The 19,156-nt window shown below is 40.4% G+C and overlaps 2 long non-coding RNA genes across 14 annotated transcripts in view; one reads left to right on the top strand and one right to left on the bottom strand.

Moving 5' to 3' along the window:
* The window catches only part of LOC147364336 (uncharacterized), a 79,081-nt gene extending 64,832 nt beyond the window's left edge, over nt 1–14,249 (bottom strand). For 7 of the 13 annotated variants that reach the window (XR_015134375.1, XR_015134380.1, XR_015134378.1 and 4 more), the window contains exon 1: nt 13,635–14,181. This is a non-coding gene — a long non-coding RNA (uncharacterized LOC147364336). Of the gene's footprint in view, nt 1–13,634 lie in introns of all 13 variants that reach the window. The other 6 variants (XR_015134384.1, XR_015134383.1, XR_015134385.1 and 3 more) reach the window with 2 other exon arrangements.
* A 122-nt stretch (nt 14,250–14,371) lies between these two features.
* LOC147364335 (uncharacterized) lies at nt 14,372–16,386 on the top strand. The gene is made up of 2 exons (XR_015134372.1): nt 14,372–14,518; nt 15,337–16,386. It is a non-coding gene; the product is annotated as an uncharacterized LOC147364335 (long non-coding RNA).
* The last annotated feature ends 2,770 nt before the right edge of the window (nt 16,387–19,156 follow it).

Below are 19,156 nucleotides of genomic sequence, written 5' to 3'. Positions count from 1 at the left end.
GTCTCCTCCTCCAGGGAAAACAGGATGGTAAACAGTTTCCCCCATGACTAAGTTCTAGACAACAAAACATGATGGAAACAAAGATTGCCATTCTTTGGCCTGGCTCTAAAACAGATCAATCAATTCTCTCTCTTTGCTTATCCCAAAAGAGGGCCTCCAGGCAAGCCTAGGGCACCAGAGGACCTAAAGGGATGGAAATGGATCCCAGAATCTGTGCTTGGAAGACAGTTCCATAGAAGCAACCCTTTGAGCATCAGTGGACTTTGGCTAAGCAAAAACAAATGTTTATTGTGTTAAGCCATGAGGTTTTGGGGTTTAGTTGTTATAGCATCAGGTAGCCTACCACATCTAATACAGACTAGTAAAGATAAACTCATTAAAATCACTTCCCTTTGGCCAATCAGCTCTGGACTCAGAGGCAGCTGGATAAGTTGGAAACATGCCTCTCTTGTTCCCTCCCTTGTTTTTCTGGCAGGCCAGGCTTCCTGCTGACCAGCTCAACCGGTGGTGGCAGCCAGAGCCACAGCTTGAACCTCCTCTTGGAACTTCTGAAATAAAGAAGGTCGCAGATGTTCTCTGAAGGTCACACCCTGGAAATTCTCTTTGTCCTGACTGGGGTAAAAAGTCCATTTTCTCTTATTCCCGGAGTGATATCAGGCCTGTGTTCTCCACCCTTCCCCACAATGTATAATTAAATATATCTGGGTCAGGTACTGTTGTTTACTTTGATCACTCTTGGAGCATGGCCTAGTTGGTACCTCTAGTGATAGCCACCTAGAAAGACTCACACAAAACTATTTTAAGCTCTTTCCACTAACTTGGATGAACTAAGCACAAGCAGTAACCCTGAGAAGATATCTGAGCTAATGAGAGAACTCCAGATACCTACTCTGAAAAGTCAGCAGAAGGCCAGAGAGGATCCGTAACAATGACAGAGTTAGAGGGCACACAGCAGCTTTGCTTAGACCTTCACAGCCTCTAGCATATGCTCTGTGATATAAACCAAAAGAATTAATGACTATGGACCGAAAACAACTCTTTCAAAGTTGTTTTTCTCATTGACTTGTCTCCCCTAATAGGGTCCTCTTTGTTTTCATCTATGCTAGAGCTATAAACGAGCAGATTTGGGCTGCATCTGGCCCACAGATATGTTTGTTTGATCCTCTCAGTGTTTTAAAAATAGTGATAGCCACATTTTTTAAATGAGATTTTTTTTTTAATGAGATTTCACACAGAAGTCTAGATTTCTGGCTCCTCTTGAAGGAGGATTGAGCAATACTGGACCCATGTTCTCCTCACGGCAAGACTCCATGGGAACTAGGCTGCTGCTGCCAGAGAAGGGGGGCCATGCTACCCTCTTGGCCCTCACGTGAACACCTCTCACCACTCTGGCCACTCTGCTCTTTGTGTACTTGTCCTGGAAGGCACTGGGCTAACTCCTTGTACCATATTTTTATTAATTTGTACAACATACTTTTTTTTTCATGACTGGCTATGCCTGGAGCACTGCCTGCAGATGCATCTGGAAGAATGGGGGCATGGGCAGGAAAGGACTTCTGTCATCATGGGTGGCCTCTTCCCTCCTTTCTGCTGCACACAGACCAACAAAAGGGAGGCAAGCAGGAGGTCCCTCACCACTGACCCTGAGTGCCCAAGATGGCTAGGCTTAGTTTTACCAGTGGAAAGATTTCAACTCAGGAAGGTGTACTGGATATTTGGCCTGAACGTGCCCTTGCAAAAAATGGGAGTGCCCTTCTATGCTTTCTCTGTGGCTGCCATAATCCCCAGTTACCTCAGCAGGTGTTTGTGTTGAGAGAGAACTCCCCAAATGGGCAAACATCTGCAGCCTGACCCAAGACTTGGCTCTCCTACTCTTTCCCTCTCTGTGTGTACATGCTTGCCTGCTAAGTCACTACAGTCATGTGTGATTCTTCGTGACTCTATGGACTGTAGCCCACCAGGCTCCTCTGTCCATGGGACTCTCCAGGCAAGAATACTGGAGTGGGTTACCATGCCCTCCTCCAGGGGATCTTCCCAACCAAGGGATCAAAACTGCATCTCTGGCATCTCTTGCATTGACAGGCAGGTTCTTTACTCACTGAGCCACCTGGGAAGCCCCAAGAAATAGTATGTAATGCGGTGTCTAAAGGTGGTTTAGGGGATTGCCGGATCAGGGCTGACTTTCTGCTACTGATTAACACAGTCCCTGGACTTCTTTTTGGTTTGTTCTTGGTTTTTGCTTTATATTGTTTTATTTTCTTCTCCTCCTCCTTCTCTTCCTTTTCTCTTCTTCCTCCTTATTATTATTCATTCATATTTATTACTAATTCAGCTTCTGAATATAGTATTTCAGAATGTGAGAGCTCTTATGTGGATTGATAATTATTTCAACGCTAAATATAGAAACACCAGAAAGGCAGGAATTGTGTCCACCTGAGCCTGGCCCGGTCCATAATGCATGCCAAATAAGTATCTTTTATATAGATGAATGAAAACCATGAAGACCTAGTGGCATATTGTCATGAGAAGGTATGCTCCTTTGTGGTCATGTATGGATGTGAGAGTTGGACTGTGAAGAAGGCTGAGCGCCGAAGAATTGATGCTTTTGAACTGTGGTGTTGGAGAAGACTCTTGAGAGTCCCCTGGACTGTAAGGAGATCCAACCAGTCCATTCTGAAGGAGCTCAGCCCTGGGATTTCTTTGGAAGGAATGATGCTAAAGCTGAAACTCCAGTACTTTGGCCACCTCATGCGAAGAGTTGACTCATTGGAAAAGACTCTGATGCTGGGAGGGACTGGGGGCAGGAGGAGAAGGGGATGACAGAGGATGAGATGGCTGGATGGCATCACCGACTCGATGGACGTGAGTCTCAGTGAACTCCGGGAGTTGGTGATGGACAGGGAGGCCTGGCATGCTGCGATTCATGGGGTCGCAAAGAGCAGGACACAACTGAGCGACTGATCTGATCTGAGGGCACTTCATTTTTTCACTGATTTTACCAGTCCTAGGATACTTTCACAAGGCTGGAAATTTACGGTCTCTGTTTGCCCCTACCATTACCAAATGTCAGTATAAACTCACCTAGAATCTACTGCTATATCTGAGCTTCAGCATTTACCATGAGACAGACAGAAATTACCTTGTGCAAGTGAGGACAGGCCCTCCCTCCCCACAACAATCTGGAAGGCCAAAATCCTTTTTCTGTTAATTTCATCCAAGAAAAGAAGAAATCTGCAGAAGACTGGTCTGTGTCTAAGCATAACTTACTCATTTGGAGGACATTGAACAACGTCCTCTCTCCCCCCTTCTCACCTCAAACTATGTTTTTATTATATTAAGTATGAACCTCTAAAGAAATACTAGACTTCCCTGCCTTTATTTCAGTGGTTTACATAATGCCAGGCCAGAGGCAGGGAGGTGAACTAACTTGACCCTAGGCATCACATGACAGATGTTGCTTTGGTTCAATTGTTGTCTGAGAAGGATTGGGGGTTGGGTGTGACATAATAATATTAGCAAAAACAATGGCCATTTAGTTTATATAGAGTTTTTCTTCCTGTAATTTCAAAGCAAATTTCAGGCCTAATACTACTGACATCAAAAAGAAACAAGCCGAAGACTTGGCAACAGCAGCCCACAGGATAATTCGCTCATCCATCCCTTGAACAGACATCCACCAGTCCAGGGAGATAGTGGTGGACAAGATGGTCACAACCCTCTGCTTCTCAAAGCTTCTCATTCTGTGTTCTTTCTGGTGATATTAACTTCCCCTACACTCGGTTCAAATATTACAAGTTAGGTACACATGGAATAGCCACCTATGTTCTTCAGGTTGGCACGTACAGTTTCCTCTTCAACAGGATTCATCAGAAGTCTGGGTCTCAACTCAATGATAAAATGGCTTTTTGGTCCTTAAAAAAAGTTAAAAAAAAAAAATCTTCCAGAAGCAAATAGTCATTTATTCAATAATACTTACAGGGGATGAGAGGGCCCCCCAAGAAGTGGTTAAATATTTACGATGCCTTTTCTATCATAAGGCACCAAGCCAGGAACTGGAAGATTCACTTTCCTTAACCCTAAAGCCCACTGTGAGTGGGACCTTCCGGACCCACCCTCTGTCCAGTGTGATTACCTCACTTCCCTAGAATGTCTGCTCATTTTCTTTTCCCAGCATCCTTTCTATATGAGCACTTTCCAGCCAAGTCAATTAAAAAAAAAAAAAACTCACTTCCCATCTTTGAATGAATCCTGAGAAACATCCAACGCTAATGTTAAACACAGTGGAGCAGCAACCGTTTCAAGGGGGAAGACTGGGAAACAAGGAAGTAAGGGTTATCCATTAAGAGTAGATTCAGAAGTGGGAGGGACATGGCTACTGTGAGATGAAGCTCATTTACACAAACCAACATAAAAATCTGCTAAATGCATCTGGGAAGAAAATAAGATGTGAGAGGCAGAGGACATGGAAAACAATAAAGGAGGTCTGGGCGGGAGGAGGGAGTGCAGAGCGGTGGCATTTGGCGTTTTCTGTTAGTTGTAAAGAGTATAAGAACGTATAAATGTGTGACCCAAAGACCCCAAGAGTTTGTTATCTTTAAGTTCAAGGGATCCTTCTACAAATTTTGCAGATTGTCTAAGGATTTATGCCTGTGCTCCACAGGGAACAAAAGTTTTAATACTGCTATATGAACAAATGAAATATTTGTTCAGTTTTTTCCTCCTTGTGTGGACACCTTCCCTACTCCCAACCCCACCATTGCCCCAACACTCCATGTAGAAACATGGAATTTCTTTGGAATTCTGCAAACAACATCAAGAGCCTCACCACAGATCTGAGAGAAGCCTCCCCTCTGGTCTGTAAGTGGTCAGATAGAGTAAACTTGAAGGAGACGATAATCACTTTTCAGAGTTTCTCCAAGTTTTTAACCTAGTCTAGTATATTTGGAAAATAGGCAAAAGAAAAACCAATTCCAATAGCTCCAGAGATCCAAGTATTTTTCCTTCACACCTAATGATTTTTTAACCTGTTTTACTCAAAGATGAATACTAACAATCACAAAAACCCATCACTTCCGTAAATACCAAAAATTCTTTTTCAATCCCCAACCTTCATTGTGACAGAACCTATATAAAAGGCAGGCAACTCAAAGACATTCCAGAGAAAACGTTAGCCCTGCACTTTTAATTATCTTCCGGTATTTCCTTTTTTCCTTAAAAGGCTTAAATAAACTCATTGGTGTTTAATTTTTCTAGTCGTTCCCAAAATTATTGCTACAGCTTTTTTAAATTGGGTAACGATTTCTGTTCCCAGTTAACTAATATTCTTCTCTGTGTCATCCAAATTCAACAAGGAAAAAATAGTGTTGCTCTGAACAAAATCTTTTACAATGGATTGAATTTCATCTAAAAGCATGTAATTCTGCACAGCCAAAAGCAGTTTCTAATCTTTATATATAGAAACTTAAAAGGCAAAGAATTCAAAGCCATCAGATTAAGTGAAAAATGTGAATGAAGAACTACAAACCCCTGCTCAGCTGACACAAGAAAAGCTCTATAATGTTTCCTAAGTTAACCATTGCTGTGGGTGGGAAAGTTTGTGGAATATGCCTAATAAGTCTTGTAGGTCATTATTTACTGAAACGCTACCCTGAATGGCTATTTCTTTTTAAATACTAATAACCTAGAAAGCTTGGCCTCATTCAGCAAGAGGGTCAGTACAGAGGCATCTGATTAGTGTCAAAAATGACTGCCTCTCTTTAGTAAAGGAATTTCCTAAAGGAAACATAACTCACAATGACAAATGTCGGCATTTTTAGAATTACAAACACTACCTACAACTTGAATTCAGGTTATGAACCCACTAGACAAAGTTCAGTGTTTGTTTAGTAGCTAGTGGGTGAGTCCCAGTTTAAAAAAATAGAAGACATATATATATATAGAGAGAGAGACAGAGAAATGCAACCAAAGTCTCATACTCTGAAAGACTGACATAATAGTCACGATAAGACTGCTTTCCTAGCACAAACTGAAGTTCCCTACCAGTATATTTGTAACCAGGCTCTTTCAGTTAGTTCTCAAATCTGAAGAAAGCTGTTAGTAGAAATGTCTGCTAGGAAAATGTCTGATATTGGCAAATAAAAATTTCCAGCCCAATTCCTCATTTATTAAGCATGTGAAATCAATTGCTTGGCTGCTTTTGAGCATCATAAAAGTGTCAGTGTCCATTCAAAAATGATAAACTTTCCATTAATATCGTCATATGACTGGATTGGGCTTGCTACTTAACATTTTCTGCTTAAACAAAGATAAAAAATTTAAAAATTGCCCATAAACTACTAGATCTATGTTCATAATTATCTTATTAGTAGATTTTCATGACGGAGGAAACTTTGAAATTCTGCTCAAACATCTTTAGCATTATCTGAGTTCTGAAGCACTCTGACACCCCTAATTTTAGAGGTCTACAATGTACATATGTATATAACACATATAGTGTTTGTAGTCTAAATATATTCTCTGATACATGATTATTGAGTACTTTCTCTGAAACAATGGATACACTGAGCTATTTGGTTCAAAAAGTTGTATGCTTTTTTCCTGGAAAGAAAATTTTTAAATGATCAAGAATATGAAATATTATTTGAAAGCAAAATACTTAATAATTTCTCTTTTTATTAGGATTTGGCATTTCTGATTATTATTTAAGCCAAAAAACACCTATGTATGATATATTCTGTGCTCAGTATACTAGTTTTACTTTTTTTTTTTACATTTTTGTTCTTACTGTACAGCTTCAAAACTATTTTAATGTAATTTTCTAACTAGAAAGGAATTTGGAATCTGAAAGATGGCTCTAAATTTTTATGCCTACAGTAATACAAAGGGGAAATTTTTAATTCTTAAAACTCAAGAAAGTACTGTAAATGAAACAAGAAACAGATATATACTGTACGTCAAACTTATTCTCACAGGTGTGCTTTCTTAATGCTAAAATACCCGTGTGAATTTTTCGTTTCCCATCATGTAATGGGAGACAATAAATTCTGAAGTTACCCCATTTGCCTTCAGCCCTAACCACAGAAGAAGTAACCTCTTGTCTATTTAGATTTTCTGAGTATACCCATGTCCTTCTGTGTGTCATACCAAAGCAAAGGTTTGTGTTGCGAGCCAGAGCTTATTGCAAGATCAAAGCTCTGGGCCACTCACAATAAAATAAGAGGGTAAAGCCCAAAGAATCAAAGAAACAAAGGAAACGTTTAGGAGATAAGGATCAGTCTCAGATATGACATTTCATCCAGATCAGATCCTGTGCAGAAGTTCAATTCAAAGTTCATAAGACAAAAATACAAAGAAATAAGCCTTAAGACTAGGTTGATTCTATTTATCTGCATGCCACTGATTTTCTTTCCATTTTTAAGAATCAGAGAATGTACTTTGCTGGGTAATTGAACTCATCTTTGAAAATCCTATGTGCATATAATGCTGTGTGGGGATAGGCAAGGTAATCTTTTCATTAAAGTGCCTCCAGCCTACGACTTGCAAATAGGTATGATATAGCACTCCTATAAAAGGTAAAAAGAGTTTAAAATACCATGCTCTGGAATTAATCTATTGAATTAAGACTAAATTAATGTATTAGATAATGCTAAATGGAAGTCTTACAAAATGTTAAATATAATTTTTCAAGATGAACACAAAAATGACATAAGTACTTAAATAAAATTCAGACTTTGATGGGCAATAAAATTCAGGTAAATATGCTTTAGAAAGGCATTTCAAATATTATATATTTTATAATTATGTAAATTGACTAAATGACTTACTGCTAAGTCACTTCAGTCGTGTCCGACTCTGTGCAACCCCATAGACGGCAGCCCACCAGGCTCCCCCGTCCCTGGGCTTCTCCAGGCAAGAACACTGGAGTGGGTTGCCATTTCCTTCTCCAATGCATGAAAGTGAAAAGTGAAAGTGAAATCGCTCAGTCGTGTCTGACCCTCAGCGACCCCATGGACTGCAGCCTTCTAGGTTCCTCCATCCATGGGATTTTCCAGGCAAGAGTACTGGAGTGGGGTGCCATTGCCTTCTCCAAATGACTTACTGCATGTGTATAATTCCAAAGCATACATCAGTTCTGTTACAGAAGTTCAAAGTATGTTTCTAGAATATGTAATTCTGATTATTTCAAATATTGGAATATATAATAATGATTATATGGGTATGCATAAGGGGACAACAGAGGATGAGATGGTTGAATGGCATCACCGACTCAATGGACATGAGTTTGAGCAAACTCTGGGAGATGGTGAAGAACAGGGAAGCCTGGCGTGCTGCAGTCCATGAGGTCACAGAGACTAACACAACTGAGTGACTGAACAACAGTACATTAAAATATTCTGAGGCTCATGTAAACAACAAAAATTAGTCATTTCACAAGACTTGGGAAGATTTTTCTAAATTATTTCATTTTTTTCAAGATTTAATATAAGTTTAATAAACAGACTATTTCAGCTACCATCTTATACAATTAAACCAACTTGCAAAGTTCAAAATTTACACTTACATTATTTTGAATATAATTAAATAAGGTTAAGTTTCAAAATTAATTATTTAAAAATCTTGGACTTTAACAATAACGTTAATAATCAAATACAGTTTTTAGTATAGTATACAACCTCTCACAATCACAGGCATGTAAATTGCTATGTCTATATCAGTGCAGGATTTCCATGTACAATGAAGCTTTAAAAATTAATCAAAGATTCACATCTAAAAGCAATATATATTGGTCCCCAAATGATAGGCATAAAATTATACATATTTCAGCTTAAAATCTGTACATTCTTAGACATTTTTACACGCATTTTACAAATTTCTCTTCCTAGCTCTAACATTTTATCAAAGTAAAAACTTTTTTGTAAAGAGCTGATTTATCCCCCAAATCACCAACACGACCATGGTACTATTAATATCATATCTATTGTTTCCTCAGCATCCAGGTCCTGCTATATACACTGTCATGAGGGTTTTGCAATGGTAACTTCTAGTCCTTACCACAAACCTAAAAGAAGATGCCCTAGTACGGGGCATGGCAACCCACTCCAGTATTCTCGCCTGGAGAATCCCATAGACAGAAGAACCTGGTAGGCTACAGACCATGGGGTCACAAAGAGTCAGACATGACTAAAGCGACTTAGCTCATAGGTACACCAAGGATGGTAACATTGTACCCAGTCATCAGATGAAGTAAACTAAGACCCAGAGATGTTAGAGGATTTCTGAAAGTTACTTGTTGGTCACCGGCAGAGCTTTAGCCTCTCCCTACCAAAAGTAGACTCTTGGGTAAAAAAGTGTCACTCTATAAAAAATATAGGAATTTCTTACAAGATATTCTTGTTTCCTCTTCAACTGGTGATAATTTTTAAATAAAATAAAAAACAGAGCTATAGCAGAGACTGGCTGTAAAGATAAGGACCAATGTCAAATTTATGTCTAAAATTCTTAGTGTAACTATTTGAAAGGCTATTTTATATGTAATTAGGAGGTTAACCAAACTCTCAGGAAGCCCATAACTGTATTCAGATAACCTCTTACAAACTCTCACCAAGTAAAACATGCACATACAGAAAGTTGCCAAAATAGAAAAAAAAAATTGAAAACCAAATAGAGTTCAAACACTTCATTTGATTAAAAGTTTTCTTAACCAACTGGGATGTTTCCTTCGATTTTCTCTCTGGATTCTACAGCTATATTATGAAATTACTTTCAATTCCCCATACAGCGATTATTTAATCATGCCTTTACCAGCTGTGAACATAGCTTCTCTCCTGATAACAGTTTATTTTTAAAGGAAATTGTCTTCGAAGAAAATATTTTGATATTATGCAGCAAAATAAGGGTTCATTGGAAGAAACCAAAAAAAAAAAAAAAAAAACCTTCTAAAATGAAAACAGAGATCACAGAAAGAATGAGGTCTATTTGGTCTGTAGAGGAAAAAGGATAATGGTCACATAAAGATTAAACAGCACAAGCAACTCACATGCAAGGAAACAATTGTCTTGTTCCACTAAACGTTTTGATGTCCTTTAGACATAAATATTCAGATTCTCCTCCTGCCTTTCGCTAGTTTAAGACACCAAATGCTGACTTGAGTATGTTGGGTAGTGAAGTCAACTTCAGATCTTACACACTGTTCAAAAATCTTCACTTTTAAGCATATTTAAAAAAAAAAAAAAGGAGGGACCTTAACTTTGGAGGGACATAGGACACAGAAGAGGTTAGGAATAGCAGCACCACCTCAGGCAGCAGAAGAAAGGTAGGGAGAGAAATAAGAGCTTCCTCCTCTTCTGTTGCTGTTCCAGTGAATTTCTTCAGACTCACTAGAACCATGGAATGAGTGGAAAGTCAGGAGAAGAAGGCATTAACCAAGAAAAGGATCGAAGCCCAATGGCAGGAAGTAGATGTATGTGCTCAGTGGCTCAGTTGTGTCTGATTCTTTTGTGACCCCATGGACTGCAGCCTGCCAGGCTCCTCTGTCCATGTGATTTCCCAGGCAAGAATACTGGAGTGGGTTGCCATTTCCTACTCCAGGAGACCTTCCTGATCCAGGGATCAAACCCAAGCCTCCTGCATCTCCTGCACTGGCAGGCAGATTCTTTACCACTGAGCCACCTGGGAAGTCTAGAAAATAAATAAGAAAGGAAATTTTTGCCATGGCTAAAAAAGTCTCTACCTCAGCACTGTCAACATTTTGGACTGGACAGGTGCTTGTTGCAGAGGCTGCCCTGTGCATTGTTGGCTGTTACAGCACCCCTTGTCTCTCCCCACCAGATGTCATTAGCACCCCTACCCTCCACCACCCACTGCCACAGCCCTAACAACTGAAACTGTATCCAGGCATTATCAAACATCCCCTGGGGGAGGGAGTGGGCACAAATCACCCCAAATAAGAACTGCTGCTCTAAGAGAAACCAGTGTGAACAGGTTCAGAAGCAATCAGAAATCAGTTAACATCATTTCTGCAATATCCCAGCCCACAGCAGCACACAGGCTCAGTCTCATTCAGTGTTCAATTAGACACCTACTTGGTTTCAGTTTCTGACTTGGATGCTAGGGATTTCGAGCTGGGAAAGACTGCATCCTCACCTTCAGAGAGGTTACAATTTAGGAGAGCTGGAAGAGTGATCAAATGAAACAGGAAAAGTCGGGGGCGGGGGGTGCACAGGCACTCATACATGGGGAATGATGGAATCAAGGAGGAAACTGAAAATAGTAAATGTTGAACCCAATAGATAGTGCCAAATACTGGTACACAGTCAGGGAGGCCCCCTGATAGAGCAAGCAGTAACCCTTTAATTGCTAAATTACCAGGTGGTCCTGGTGGTAGTAGTTAATTCTAACAACCTGCCTGTACTAGAGCACACATCCTGGAGATCCAGGTTATGACAGGCAGAAACAAAAGGAGAGTAGAAAAAATGGCTTGATGAGTAGAGATAAATACTTCGGTTGATCTCAAAGGGTAAGAGTTTACCTGTTGAATAAAAAGATGAAGGAAAAGAGATGGTACAGGCAGAACTATGGAGATAACAATTACCAGGGAATGCAGAGATAACTTCAAGAGATCTCATATGCCAGAGGCATGGATTGTAGAATGGAGAGGGCAGAGATGGGAATGGGAAGTAGATAACGCATGACTGCCTTGAATGGGCTTCATCCTACAGGCACTGGAAAACTGAACAGTTTTAAGTAAAGGAGTAGCAAGATTATTATGGTAGAAGTTTGGCAAATAGATTAAAGAAGCAAGGATGGATTGAGTAAGAACAGAGGAAGAAGATCAATATCAAACTCTGAACTAAGCACAAGAAAAGATATTAGAAGGTGGAATCAACAGGAACAAGTATTCAGTCGATGTTGGAAGAAGGAGGAGTCATTACAGAGAGAGAACAAGCCTTGTTAATACATAATTCCTTACATGTGTCCTCACTGTTCTACTTCAGAAAGCTATGAATTTATAACTGCAAAATTTGGGACACACAGGAAAAATCATCGTCACATCTATGTAAGTAGCAAACCCAACACCTGAAATGAAGACTGTCATTATAAAACGTTTTATAAATGAAAATCTTTTGGAACACATTCTAAATTATATTAAGGAACCTAAGCACTTGGAGACATTGGGACAGTTCCGATTTGAGCTTGTATTGAGTAGCCTGACCAGATTTTGCTTTATCCTTTAGATTTAAATTCTCCTCTCCAGGGCCTCCCAGGTGGCACAGCGGGAAACAATCTACCTGCCAATAAAGGAAACATAAGGGACTCGGGTTCGATCCTTGGGTCAGGAAGATCCCCTGGAGTAGGAAATGGCAACCCACTCCAGTATTCTTGCTGGAAAATTCCATGGACAGAGGACCCTGGCATGCTACAGTCTACGGGTCCCAAAGAGTAGGACATGACTAAGCACATACACACTCCAGGAGTAACAATCTTCAAAGCAAGAGAGATTTTCTAGAGCCTATGTTACAACCAAATTTAACTAAAAAGAACTTTTCATCACAGGAACTGAAGACAAGCAAGGCTTCTTCCATACACTTGAGTTAAACTCCCCTCCCCTTTTCTTTGCAAATATAAATAGCTTAAGACAGAAACAGCATATGGGAAACCTAGAAAACCATTTACACTCAGCAGATATGTCCAGCTGAATTACTGGAGTCCGCCTCAGCAGAGGTTAAACATTAACAGGTGCAAGGAGAAATTTTTGTCAAAACACTGTTTCATATGACATCTCACAAAGATATTCTATTTATATATTCTATTTTCCCTACAATGAAACAATTGCTTTTTCCTCCCTATTCATTTCAGCAGCCCTGTCTACTCTACTCTTTCTTCCCCATTCCATTCTCCACCCTCACCCCAAGAGAAAGAACACTCGTCTCTTCCTCTTGCAGTATGCCACACTCTGGAGCAGCCTTGGGTTATTTTGCTTCCGGCTTGTGATGGTGATGTCATCATTTACCATCTTACTCTAGATCTGGCAAATACATATCCATACACACACACACCCATCACTCTCACCTTGCCCGTGACAGGCATTGGTAAGAAACTATAGCACTCTTTTTCTCTGAATCTTTCTCAAGGCAACATTTCCAGGCAAGCACTGCAAATCTGTAGGGGTGGGCACGTGAAGTGAAAGCTAATCATCATCACTGTCTGTGGGATCCTCGTCACATGCTCTCCATGTCTGCTGCAGACATAGTTCTACCATCACAGCCGCCCAAGCAATAGAGGCTCAGAATAGATTAAGCAGGACTTAGAAACAGGGACTTCCCTGGTGGTCCAGTGGTCAAGACTCCGTGCTGCCAATGCAGGGGGCATGGGTTTGATCCCTGAACTAAGAAACGGAGATCCCACATGCCATGCAGTCAAAAGATGTTTTATTTCTAAATAATAATAAAAAGAAACCTTGCCATAAATAAAAAGAAACCTTGCCTAAAACTCATCTACAAATTCTTACCAAAGCAACTCCAAAATTTGCCAGGCACCTACATATACAAGCTTTTGCTTTGCTTCCCCCTCTCCATCCTTCCCTCAGTAAGACAAGTTGTCACAAGTTCCCAAGGCAGACCACTCTAAGAACCTACCGGATCTATGAGGTCATGGATGTTTTCCTATCCTTTGTCAACCTAGGCGGGGTCATTGCTTCATCCCAGAATCACTTTTTAAGAGACTAAATGTGCTTGTACCCATTTGTAAAGGAAATGCAAAAATAATAAAATTTAAAAATAAGAGGAAACGCAAACACCTGGTCTAGGCAGCTCCACGCCACTGGGATCTTCTCCTGTTACCTCCTCATACTGGGGGCACAGTGCCTCTGGGCTGGCTTTCTGGGTCATGATAGGAGGTGGAGATGAAAATTGCGGGTAACTAGTAGTTAAATCCATTTCACCTGCCTTCACTAATTATAGTCCACCAAGCAGCACATGGTCTTAAATATAAGATGCACCCCGTGAGTTGTTTTCCAGAAACTTGGCTTCCACTCTTGTCTAGTCGGAGCTGAGCTGGTTAAAACTGGATTGGAGCACTGACCTTCCAACTGGGCATGCGCTGGAGCACTGACCTTCCAACTGGGCATGCGCAAGTGTCTCACGAACTTTTGACGTCCAAAGGCTGAAAACTCCGCCAGATCGTCCTAAGTGCCACCAAGTTTTCAAGTGCAGAAGCCTGTAGTTAGTTGTTGTTGTTTCACCGAGTCGTGTCTGACTCTTTGCAACCCCATGGACTGCAGCATACCAGGCTGCCCTGTCCTTCACCATCTCCCGAGTTCGCCCAAGTTCATGTTCATTGCATCACTGATGCCTTCCAGCTGTTACACCTGTGCAGATTGACTATTACCGCACCTTTCCCGAAGCTTCCTATGGCTCAGACCACCCTACTGCTTTATTCCTTATCATATAGATACCACCCCCTTCTAGTCACTCACCTTCCGGAAGGCATATCTGAATTCTGTTCTACCGTCTTCTTGATGGTCTGTAACTTAAAACTCTCTTTGGTGCAAACCTCACCTGGATGTCTTAACACATTTTGGCTTGCTGTGCATCGGGAAAAGCGAACCTTGTTTAAAAGAAGCAGGAGTAGGGACTCGAATATTAGGATCTGGGTGCTGGTCCTTCGTAGATTCTGCTTCACCCAAGCTGCACGGGAGAGTAAGAAGAAAAAGAGGAAGAAATGAGGAAAGCAGGGAGAAAAAGAGATGGTAGGCAGAGTGGGAGGGAAGGCGAGAAAGAAGAGAGAAAAATGGGTGGGTGGGAGGAGAAGAAAAGGAAAGAACATGAGCACAGTATTCAGGTTTCCTCACCTAATCCTCATAACAAACATGGGAAATGGGCATAAATAAGGATTATTGTTGTTCCTCCCCGCCCCCCCACCCACCAGTGAAGAAACAGGCCTAGAAAGTTTAAGGAACTTGCTCAAGATCTCATAGCTAGGAAGCGACGAAGAAAGGATTTGAAGCCAGGTAGTCTGAGTTAGTAAATAGACAGGGAGGCCTGGCGTGCTGTGATTCATGGGGTCGCAAAGAGTCAGACACGACTGAGCGACTGAACTGAACTGAGTCTGACTCAAGAGCCTGCTATTCCAACAAGTAGTAAAAAGACAGTGTAGAGAAGACATTAGGTTGGTGCAAATGTATTAAAAATAGTGGTTTTTGCATTTTTGAAATTTACCATTTGACACTGGAATACATTCTTAAGTATGGTTATGTTATACATCATTTTAATGTGCATTTCTCACTTTGTTTTTTGGCTAATGATTTATTACTTGCTATTTATTTTGTATGTATTTTAGGCTATGGAAATGGTATTAGACAAAAAGAAAATCTGGGCAGTTTTCTTATTTGAATTCAAAATGGGTCGTAAAGCAGCAGAGACAACTGGCAACATCAACAATGCATTTGGCCCAGGAACTGACAATGAACGTCCAGTGCAGTGGTGGTTCAAGAAGTTTGGCAAAGGAGACAAGAGCCTTGAAGATGAGGAGTGCAGTAGCTCGCCTTGGAAAGTTGACAATGACCAACTAAAAATCATCATCAAAGTTGATTCTCTTAACAGTTACGCAAGAATGTGCTGAAGAACACAACATTGACCATTCTACAGTCGTTCAGCATTTGAAGCAAATTGGAAAGGTGAAAAAGCTCGATAGGTGGGTGCCTCATGAGCTGACTAAAATTAAAAAAAAAAAATCTTTTGAAGTGTCATCTTCTCTTATTCTACAAAACAACAACAAACCATTTCTCAATCGGATTGTGACACGTGACGAAATATGGATTTTATATGACAACCAGGGACAACCAACTCAGTGGTTGGACCTAGAAGAAGCCCCAAAGCACTTCCCAAAGCCAAACTTACACCAAAAAAGGTATCATGGTCACTGTGTGGTGGTCTGCTGCTGGTCTGATTCACTACAGCTTTTTGAATTCCAGCAAAACCATTACATCTGAGAGGTATGCTCAGCAAATTGATGACACGCACCAAAAACTGCAATGCCTGCAGCTGGCAGTGGCCCACAGAAAGGGCCAAATTTTTCTCCACAACAAGGCCTGACTGCATGTCCCACAACCAATGCTTTAAAACTTGGATGAATTGGGCTACCAAGTTTTGCCTCATCTGCCAGCCTCACCCGACTTAATGCCAATGAACTACCACTTCTTCAAGCATCTTGATGACTTTTTGCAGGGAAAACACTTCCACAACCGTCAGGAGGCAGAAAATCCTTCCCAAGAGTTCATGGAATCCCAAAGAACAGATTTTTACACTACAAAAAAGTTATTTCCTGTTGGCAAAAATGTGTTGATTGTAATGGTTCCTATTTCAATTAATAAAGATGAATTTGAGCCTAGTTATAATGATTTAAAATTCATGGTGTGAAACCTCAGTTACTTTTGCACAAACAATGAGCAGTTGAGAGAAGCCAGAGCATCTTTGGAAGTAGGGAAATGGAGTTAACACTATTAAAAAAAAAAAAATACAAGAACTCTGGAGATCGACTTTCAGAGGATGAAACTGAGGCTATTGGAAGCGAAGGTTTCTCTCTAGTAAAAATAAGCAAGGAGCCTTTTTCCTCCTAACCTTAAGTACTATCTTCATAAAAAAAGAGCTCTAAATATTTGGGATGGGGGTGGAAGGGAATGGGCAGCAAGGGAAAAGGGAGAAGGGCTAGGATTAGTTACTATAGTTGTTTCCTTCAAAGAGTTGAGGTGAAGTGTAATAATGGTGCCAGGAGCTTTCTCCTCTGCCTCCTGGGGTGAATGTTGGGGGTCTGTTTAGTGACAGTGGTCAGATTTTCCCTGGCTGGCCGGCATGGACTACTTATGTTAGAACTAGAGGACCAGTGCAGGCATTCCACACCAGCAGTCCTAGCATTCTGCATTCTTGGAAGGGACCATCACTGAACAGGAACGTGGCTGGCTTTGTTAGGTCTTATCTCCTCATCTGCAGTTGGAGGCTTTCCTTCCTTTTGCAGGTGCTCTCATTTCCTTCATTATTTGTTTATTAGAAAATCGTGTGGGCTTCCAAAGTCATTCTTATGCTAAGGAAGGTCGAATGTGATAACATATTTGTGTTGGCCAAGAGTGAGGACATAGCAAATACCGAAAGTCACATAATCATGAGTGTAACTGAAAGTGGTGCTTCACGTGTAAACAAAGCTCCCTGTCTCCCACAAGCAGGGGTCACCAAGGTCTCAAAAGCACAGAGAAGGCTGGTCCTATAAATCTGGTTGCTTGAGCACTGTGGCAACTATGGCTGGAACTATTTCCAAGGTTTAACTCAGGGATGCTACAGGTCAGACAGCCTTTCTCAAGCCAAAAAGAGTGCCTGAAAATGTTGAGGTTGAACCAAGCTTTCAGTGTGAGAAATAAGTTCTCCATTCGTTGACATCCCTGAAGCCTGTTGATATCCCTAAAGCCTAGAGGAAAAGCGAAGCAAAACTTTGGTGGGCCTGAAAAGAACGTACCTGACTCATGTCTCCAAAACTAAAGCAATGAGGAAGCAAACTAAGAGAGAAACCAATCTTTCTGGCCCAAGCACTGTTCAAATGGCTTTCTTAGTTCTCATACACCCTCTACACAGAAGTCCACATTTCTTTGTAGGATCTTACATTGCTAAAACTCAAAAATCTCAGTATGAACAGTATGAATATGTTTTGTTTTGTTTTTGTCATTACCTCACCAGCAAATTAAAAACTAAGTTTGTTTATTCCATTCTTGAAATTCTAACTTTATCTCTTGCCCCCAGTTCATTAAAGGTCATTCCTATGGGTACTATCTTGTATAACCTGCCTTGCTGTCAAATATATTTAATATAATAGTAAAGGTCACATAAAATATGTGTTATAATAAACAAAAGGAGAGCAAAGAAAAATAACAAGGGAAAATAAGGAACAGGGCATAAATTTTAAGCAGGAAGGTGACCAGTGCACAAAGTACACACCATAAAGTTCTTTATGTCTGATAAGGGGCAACCACACTTATTTCAAAGCTTTCTTGCCACAAACAAGAGCAGGAGAATGTGAATGGGTACACAGTTGAGAGTGTCCATGGCCTAAGAACAAACTGTTTCTGAGAAGCAATGTAGTAAGACCACAAGGAAATTTCTCCCAGGAAGCCTCAAATAACTAGATCCTTTGTAATATTTCAAGCACTGTCCTGGACTCATTTTTTTCATCAGCCTTTTACTGAGCCCCTACTAAGTACCAGATTGCGTGGGGCTACAGAGGTAAGTAAACAGACTGCTCTTGCCCTCGTGCAACTTAACATCTCCTAGGAGACAAATAACTTTCCCTGGTGATCATAGAAATTAATTAAAAATACAGCCTCAGCAAGAGCCACAAGGGAAGGGCAGCAGTGCTAAGAGAACATCTAACAAAGAGAAAGCGATTTCACAACATCCTTATGGTTAACTTAGATTGGGTTTCATGGGACTGTTAAGAGTAACCAGTGTCTCACCTCACATGTTCAGTATGTTACCAAGAGAGAAAAACACAAAGTTTGTATTACACAAGTCTCAAATTAAGTAGTATCCATGAAAGGCTTTGAAAACTACAAAGCACTATGTAAATATAAGGTATTTGAATGGGGGTGGGGGCAGGGAAGGAATATTCCTAGTGAAGAAGTAATCTGAATAAGTAGAATAGCTAAATAAGTGTTCTGCTATAATTGTAGTAATCTAGTAAGTTTGATTCTAAATAAGCAGAATGATTGTATAAATGTTACCTAAGCAATGCAAATCAACCATAAATCAGCTTTTTTAAAATCACCTTGACTGTGGATTAAAAAGTATGCCAATACTTTTGCTACAATGTGGTTACAAAATAAATCAGCTTCTAATTTTTTTATTGTAAACTGATCAATCAGTTCAATATATTTCTATTTTGTCACATAAATGAATCAAACATAATCAAAACTCATGCATACAATAGTTATATGATTTTACCATAAATATTCTTTGAACATTTTTTTCTCCATTTCATCTATCCTTCAATAACATAAAGTTGCAAGTGCCTTATAGTTTTTAGTGTCTTTTCAGAGACACTACTGAATTTATGCTTACAGCCATTCTGTAAGGCAGGTAGAGACGAAAACTGAGGCTCAGAAAGGTGAAGTGGCAAG

This window comes from Bos grunniens, chromosome 10 (assembly GCF_055505025.1).
Source record: "Bos grunniens cultivar Pamir isolate PY7600 chromosome 10, Bosgru_T2T1.0, whole genome shotgun sequence".
Taxonomy (NCBI): Eukaryota; Metazoa; Chordata; class Mammalia; order Artiodactyla; family Bovidae; genus Bos; species Bos grunniens.
This window is presented reverse-complemented; position numbering and strand designations above follow the sequence as displayed.